This window comes from Corythoichthys intestinalis, chromosome 6, assembly GCF_030265065.1.
Source record: "Corythoichthys intestinalis isolate RoL2023-P3 chromosome 6, ASM3026506v1, whole genome shotgun sequence".
Taxonomy (NCBI): Eukaryota; Metazoa; Chordata; class Actinopteri; order Syngnathiformes; family Syngnathidae; genus Corythoichthys; species Corythoichthys intestinalis.
The window spans coordinates 20,814,224-20,822,452 of NC_080400.1; the positions used below are offsets into that span (position 1 = coordinate 20,814,224).

Here is an 8,229-nt window from a genome sequence, read left to right on the forward strand (position 1 = left end):
CGTAGTATTAGCATAGCATTCACATTTGCGTTAGCATTAGGCTAATGCTAACGGCGAGCGTCAGCATTAGGCTAATGCTAACGGCGAGCGTCCTTTTAAACTTTTTTTTTTTTTTTTTTTTTTTCATAAAGTTCGTGGCGTCCAGGTTGGTATAATTAACTCATTTTGTCCTAAAAACGTATGAATACGTTCTATTTTTAATTGTTTCAGTGTCCCAAAAACATATTAAAACGTCTATGAAAACGTCAATGCTCAAAACTCATTTTAAAGCAATAAAACTGGCCACTGGAGGGCAGTAGCGAATTTTGTAAGAACTCATCTCGGGCCAAGAAAGGAAGTGAAGAAAAATAGTCAGGAAACGGAAGTTGGAGGTGCAACATAATTAAAAATACTTCAGTATTTTCAAACAAATGTTATAGTAATGGTTGGAGGAATAAAAGTTAAAAGGTTTACATATATTAACCACCAAGTTCTGTGTTTACTGTATATTATGTGCAAAAAATATATTCTGTAAAATTATTAGATGTTTGTAATATATTTTTTCAGTTAACACCTTTTTGAGGTGTTTTGCACAATTATATGTAAAACTAAATGTTGTTTTAGTTTTTAGAAAAATGTTTCTTGCATGACCGTATGAAAATAAGGACTTCCGGGGTTGCGTGAAATGGTGAGAAAGGAGAGAGTGAGGAGAGAGAGAGAGAGAGAGGAACTCGAGAAGGCTGAGGGGAAAGACGTCCAGTAACGGCAGAGTGGAAAAGCTGAGACAATTGTGGACTTTTTTGAATGACTTTTGGTGAAAGTGCTCAGAAAAAGGACTTGGGGGACGTCAATCGTCATTGTTGGATGTCTTTGAGTGGTCTACTCAAGCGGAACGAGTGGAGCTGGTCGCTAAAAAAGAGGCTAACAGTCGCTCGTGGCTAACCCAGAAGCTAGCGGACGCCTGTCGCTAGCAAAAAAGCTAACGGACACTCGTGGTGAGCCCAGACACTTGGCTAGACGTGTAGCGACCTGCTAAACAAGTGAGCTAAGCGTTTGTGGACGAACCAACCGGGAGAAAGGACAACCCGAAGCCGACGAGGAGGACGACGCCGACCCGCCGACGGAGAGGGACTCTATGGGCATTGTAAGCAAGTTGGAGCGTCACTTTTTCAACGAACATCTGCCTTTCGGAGTGTTTGGAGGAAACGGCATACATAAAGGTACCCTTAGTTATTTTTGCCTTCGGGTGAAGGAGCCATTTTGTTTAAGGCTACTACGCATGCAAGCAACGAATCTGGCCAGCCACGTAAGGCAAATTTAGTTAATTTTTGCCGGCTTTAGACTTATTAATTTGGGCCCGTAGCTTAGCGTGTGTGTGTGGACAATTTGTGTTGAAACATATTTTTGGAGAACAAATTTTATTTAACATCTATTTTTTTAAATTAAATGTATATAGTTCATATATAACTGGTGTGTTTATTCAGCCATTTGAAAATAGGTTTATGAATTTTGAATTTGGATTTTAAACCAATAGTGAGAAAACTGGATAAAAGGAATTAATCGAACACTGATAATTTGATAGCAATTATTTTCCAAATTCGCAGTGAATGCCTATATACCAGACAGTAATAATTAAGATGGTTGTGATTTTTATAAAAAAAGGGAAAGAACTCCGGTTAGCCACCTCTCACAATAGTTTACCACACTAGAGAGGCGCTACAGAGGGATCTTGTTAACTCGGTTTTTCCATAAGGCGTCAGACCTACGCCGTCAAGGAAAAACCGAGTTACGACCCTACGCCGTAGCCTGACGCGCGCCTCTCGAATTTTCTAACCTTCGCGTCTTGTAGACGTGTATGACGTGGCGAAAACGGACTGTGATTGGTCCGCTCAGACTGTTGTTTCCGGTTTAGCGCGAAATCACCGCCGTGTGTGTGTGTGTTCAGAATCGAGTGGCCACACGAAGCGGTGACCCAGTCGGCCAAAAACTGCCAAATTTTTATCACTTTATGTCGTATTTTTGGTTGGTGCACTTCATCATTTATTGTGTACATATGTTTGCTGTGAGTCTGTGACTTATTTATGTGTCACACTTAGACATGTGCCGGTGACCGGTTTCACGGTTTACTGTGGTGTGAAAACGTCGCGGTTTCAAAACCACTAAAATTTTCCGTCAGACCGTTGAACCGCATTCGCTATTTTTCATGTGTCAAAACTGCAGCCAGAAGGGACGTGGCGCGGCAGCGCTCACCACCTCCCGTTTGTTGCTGTGTGTGAAAGTGACTCTATCGGCTAGACAGCCAGCGAACTCAAAAACAAATACTCTTTCAATTTCAATTTATTGAGCTCTCAAATCGTGGTAAGTGGAATATACAAAATGCATACATTTAAAACGTTGTACAATTGTATTTTTCCATGTGTGAGTAGCTTCAACAGATTAGCACTATGGAAAAAGTTCGCCAAAAACAAAACACACATTTTCCTTTCAAATTCGATATACAAACTAAATAAAAGCTTACAAAGATGAATGTTAGCCTAGGTTTAGCTGGGAGAGCAACTTCATCGAGTTTTACAGCCGCAGAGTGAGAAAACAAGCTTGATTCGCTTGAATCAGTGGCTTGAATGAAGGGGGGGGAAATGGTAGCCTCAAAGATCGCTAATTGCAGAAAGATGATCTTGCCCTAAGCACAAATCCACGTTCGCTGGATCAAGGAGAAGTCACACTCCCAATTATTATTATTTTTTTTTAGATGAAACCTTTCCACAACAGTATTGACATTTTAACTAACTTATACATTTTTAACTAACTTATTAACTTATAAATTATTTATGTTCTTTTTAACACAAAGGCATGACATGTAGACTAGAGTTGACACAGTGGCTGAATATGGCGAAACTTCACTTGAGCTTTTCCACCCTCAAAACAAAGTCATGCAGTATAATTTAAAAAAAATTTAATTTACAAGTGTTTTTACTTTTTTATAGAAATTGTTTTGTTCGTGCTCTAATCTTGAACAACTTGAGCTGTGGGTATAGTCTATAAATTGTATTTTAATTTTATTTAAAATATTAGTTTTTTTAATTGATATTTTATTTATTTTAACAATATATTCATGTTTCAATTTGCAACTATGTTCTGAAAAAAAAAAATTCTGTTCAATGGATTTTTTTTTTTTTTTTTTTTTAACCCATACATCTCAAAATAGCAATACCGTAATACCGTGAAACCGCGGTATTTTTGCTCACGGTTATCGTACCGTCAAAATCTCATACTGGCACATGCCTAGTCACACTTCAAGTATATGAAGAATAAGGCACAGATTTGGTGTCAAAAGGGTTGTTTTGATCTTTAATTTTCAATAACAGACAGTTCACACACACGATACATCATCACTGATTGAGAGTGCCTCGGTGCTTTTTATGATAACGTTAAAATCAAGGCTCCCAACGCAGTTTGGGAAGTTCCATAGACGGCAGAAATCTGCTATGGCTTCCCACTGGCTGGTTTTAGGACAAGGCAAACAAATGGGCTGGAGGGCTTTGCAGACCTTGAACGCAGTGCTCGACGCCAGTTTGAAGCTAGCCGCCACAGCTAGCTCTCTCCACCCGAGTCTAAAACTCTCTGTGCGGCATCAAAAGTCAGCCAGACCGCCTCGAAACCGTCTTCTGCGTCGCCTGCACCTCAACATTTGTATGTTCAATATTTATTCAGTGTTGATCAGCAGAATATTTACTTTCAAGAGTTCCATCTTGCATTGTTTATTTTTTCTCCGACTACCGGAAGTCAACAAGCATGCCCCAAAACCGTACAAACATAACGCCACATCCCTCTAGTGGCTTGGCGGTGAATTACAGAGCAACGCGTTCCCTCACCTCAGAACTATCGAATGTCGCATGACGCCGTATTCGCTGCGCCGTCATCGCAACACGGGAGTATAACTCAGGCTTTAGAATTCGAGAAAAATGTGGAGGGGAAAAAAGGCAAATAACACTGGATAAGTGTTTTGAAAAGAAAACGAAACCATCGTCAAAGAACGATTCATAAAATCGATCTTGATGAGACAGATGGTGAAGGCCACAACAGCGTCAGGTTCCACACCAGTTCTGCGGAGCTTACGTTGCGTTACTCCTGAGCCCGAGGTTGAAACCAACGATGAAGATGATGAAAAAACGTAAGACCGATCTTGATCCGGACTCATCAGATTACTGGGAGCCACCTCATTCAACAGGGAGCAGCCTAGAGCCTTCCCCGTTGTTGTGTGCGCAAATAGTTCTACAGTTCAATAGTTTAGTTATGTGTAAATAAATTGTTACTTTGTGATCAAAAGCTCTATTTGTCTTGTTGTTTATGTTATTTTGTGCAACTGTTTAACAAGTTAAACGATGATTGACAGATGCCTGTGTGAAGTCTGCTTCTTTGGCCAGATCAAAGCCATCGTTGTGCCGCAGTGACTGAGAGGATCAAAAGGCTGGGAGAGGGAGGGTAGGAGGCTGTGCACAGACCAGAAAGTGAGGCGTATGTGGATCAAAAAAACTATCGCACGTGCTTGCGATGGGACTATTGCGCACACGCACATCGCGATGGCGATGTTTAAACGATATATTGTTCAGGCTTAGCGTGCGCTATTAGGCTCGAGCGTTTACGTCACAGAATGGGGGATTACGTGAGATTTGACAGCAACGCAGCCATATTGGAAGCAGGTCTGGCTCGCGGGACATTAAACTTTAACTTGCCAGTTCGATAAAGAGACAAACTCGTTACTAAGGCGAAGAACAGATATGTGATCAAACTTAAGGATGTGAACAATGTTGACCCTTACGAGCAAGCCGAAGACAAATGGAGTAAAGATGTCCACGGGCTTCCGCAATTAAGCGAAATGGACATTCTGCTGTATTTATTGTTTGGTGTATGTTACTAAACTCATCAGCGATTCCGAAATTACAAATCGCTACAAAGCTACGAACAGTTTTGCTGCGGATGGGTGCAGGACCTGCACATTATGACCGTATCAAACGTCAACTCCATCGTTCTTGCAAAGGTAGGCTATGTGTGTTTACTATTTTTTTATTGCCATGAACCTGAACGGACCCCGGACCCCACAGAGTTATTATTTATCATTTTATTGTTGTATATTTCTTTGATGTATACAGTAAAGCAGGGGTCGGCAACCTATGACACGCGTGTCAGCACTGGCACGCGAAGGGTTAACCAGTGATACGCGAGCGCATGGCAAAATTAAAAAAAAAAAAAAAAAATGTTTTTTTAACCTGAAATTAAGACAATTTCGGTTGCGCGCCGTTATTTAGGGGCTTTACGGGAGTGCCCCTCCCGCCCCCTCTGCCTATGGCATTATATTCGAGCAATAATAGATTTTGAACACATCTCCAGCTCTTCCTCAATTTCTCGACTCCTGCGCTCATCGCATTTTTTTCTCTGCGCGCTCAATTCAGCTCTTGCTACTAATGTGTCACGAAGCCAACCAATCAGAGAGCTGGCAGAAGTACACTGTGTTACCAATCTGCACTTTTTGGTACTTATTGCGGTGCTTTCAACTCCGTCCCGTAGTTTGGAGTGGACCGGCGATTAACGTGGCTGGTTGTCGTCAGTTCGTCCGGTGCTTACTTCGGAGAGGTGGCGATGTGTATAAAAACACAGTGACGCCGTGGATGGCATTTGGCCTGAGACTTTTATTAACAAAACAAAACAAAAACCAGCATAGGACACAGCCACTTTTCACAGCGCTCTCCGCCCAACTCTCTCTCAACACCTTGCTTCACTGCCTCTTTTTTTCTCGCCCAGACGCCCACTTCTTCTTCTACGCTTATCTAGTAAGCCGGTCATATTGTAGTGGACAGCGGCCCCTTGGGGATGCCGGTGACAACTGGTTGGCTGGTTACTTACGCTAGCTCTGTTTGTGTATTATGCTTCAAGGGCGTTGTGTGTCGCACAAGAAGTACGCCACTACGAGACAAAACATGAAAATTCATGGAAAACAGAGCCAGGGATCACATCTAGGTAGGCATCTTTTATATTTGTAATATAAAATCTACAATTGTGCATAGAATTCACTGTTTAAGTTGCTAGTGAGCAAGACAAAAAGTAAGAGTTGCCTGTTCTGACTTTGAAGGTTAAACAGTCCGCTCTGTACTTTGAGAGACCGGATGTGTGTCATTAATCTTGGTGTGGCACAGTGATTGATACGAAAATTTGAAAGTGGCACTCCACACCAAAAAGATTGTTGACCCCTGCAGAAGAGATAATTCAAATGAATATAAACAGAAATACACGATAAAAGATAAATAAAATATTTTTTATTTAATTTTCTGAATTATTATACTTACTCATTGCCAGGGGTGAAAGTGGACCGGTACGAGCCTGAACGGAGTTCCGCTTTCAGTTTATTAGGCGGAACGGCCCGGAACGCCGCTTTGATCCCGCAAATATGGCGGCAACTGTCCAAACATCGTTAAAAAAAAAAAAAAAAAACGATCTTGCATCGCCCCGTGGCAGTTCCTCGGCGTTCTCCTGCCTCCGCCTTCCCCTCTTCTCTGACTGGGCATCTGCCTTGCGCTCTGTCGCGGGTCGCTGGCTGGGCGCCGGTGTATCAGCAGGGTGTTGCCTGCACCGGCGGGGGGCCCTGCCCTGCCTTGGGCTTAGTGGGCTGCTGGGGTTCCCGTGGCGTGCCGTGCCGGTTGGGGGGCTGCGGCTGTGGCTCGTGGCCCGGGTGGGCGGGCGGGGGTGAGGATAGATGTGGGGTTGGTGGTGCGTCCCCTCCTGCCATCCCTGAAGGCCGGTTGATGGGTGCGCGGGTGGCCCGGGGGACCACCCTGGATCTTGGGGGGGGGGGGCGATGGCTCCCTTGCTGGGCTGCGGGAGGAGGGATGGGCTGCGCTGGACCCTCCGACCCCCTGCCGGCTCTCCCTCCCCGGGCTGGCTGGGTGGGGGCCGTGGCCCTGGGTTGGCTCCCGCGCGGCTTCTCCGCCCGTCTGCGTGGCTGTCGCGCGTCCGGTGGGGCTCGCGTGCCGCGGGATGCGGTAGTGCATGCTCGGGTTGGGGGTCTTGGTGCCGGGATTGGCGATGGGGCGGCGTAGGGTTGGTCGCCAACGGGCTTACATTCATAAGAGATTCACATGATTACTGGGTTCTAGATCACAAACCTGATTTGTGTACACTCTACCTCTTTCAATCACTTAGCTTATAGACACCCCTGTCCCCCTCTTTCACTGGCCAATAGGCCCCCACATGGTGTAAACCGGAAATACATCTCGCTGACGATGGCACCAGCATATTAAAAATTAGTCTAGATGTTCTATGTATTTCTTGTTGTTGTTTGTGTATGTGTTTCTTTTCTTTCTTCTCTTGTGTTGCTTTTCTTCTGTCCCCCCATAATCCCTTCCTGTTCGCTGCTTTGTCATAATAAAAAGGTATTTTGAATGATCACAATGGGAGTATATCAGATTCTCAATGTGAAACATTAAAACTGTTCAGACAACCCGGGCACTTAGACTTCCATTCTCTGTGTCAAACAGCTGAACAGGACAGGTTTTTAAAAAAAAAAAAAAAAAAAAAAAAAAAAAAAAAAAAGCTGCCACATGCGCATCTCCAATAAGAATCTACTAACGTCAGATTTACATACACAACTGTTAACAACAAGCCTAATAAAGAGCTTGTGTAGCTTCATCAGCGTCTGTTTTCCTCTGACAAGTCGCGTCGCAGGCAGCAAAAACAAAAAATAAAGAAAAAAAAAACATGGACTTTGCTGTCCGTTCAATTGATGTCCTGAAACGTGATGAGCAAGGATAGTTATCTCCTATCTGTTCAAATGCGTATTCTTTCTCCCCAAGATAGTTGGGTGCAAAACCGGGGACTGAGATGAGTGGAAGAGGAGCCTGAGAGGGGCGGTTTGCAGCCAGAGCCCTCTCTGTTTTTTGGAACAACAAATAGAGGAAAAAAAACAAGCTTGTTGAATTAAATGAGCAATGCAACGAAAAATTGACCAGATCTTTAAGAGAAAGAAAAGAATTGATGAGGTTTATTTTATTTTAATCTTCCATATTAATGTGCACTTTGGACTTATTTTTGTTCATTTATGTAAGGCTACTTATTTATTTCCTTATAATAAAAAAAAAAAAGTCTGTTTGCTTTGTCTTCAAAATGTATTCCATTTCACTGTGCATAATGTATGTTATTTTTTATTTTTTGTTAATGTATGTTACTTATATCTCTATTAATTACAAAAGTCAATGTGTT

The 8,229-nt window shown here is 43.0% G+C and overlaps 1 long non-coding RNA gene across 1 annotated transcript; it reads left to right on the forward strand.

Moving 5' to 3' along the window:
- The first annotated feature begins 573 nt into the window (after positions 1–573).
- Positions 574–8,003, forward strand: LOC130917039 (uncharacterized). Its single transcript, XR_009063409.1, has 3 exons — positions 574–1,199; positions 5,911–5,994; positions 7,824–8,003. It is a non-coding gene; the product is annotated as an uncharacterized LOC130917039 (long non-coding RNA).
- The last annotated feature ends 226 nt before the right edge of the window (positions 8,004–8,229 follow it).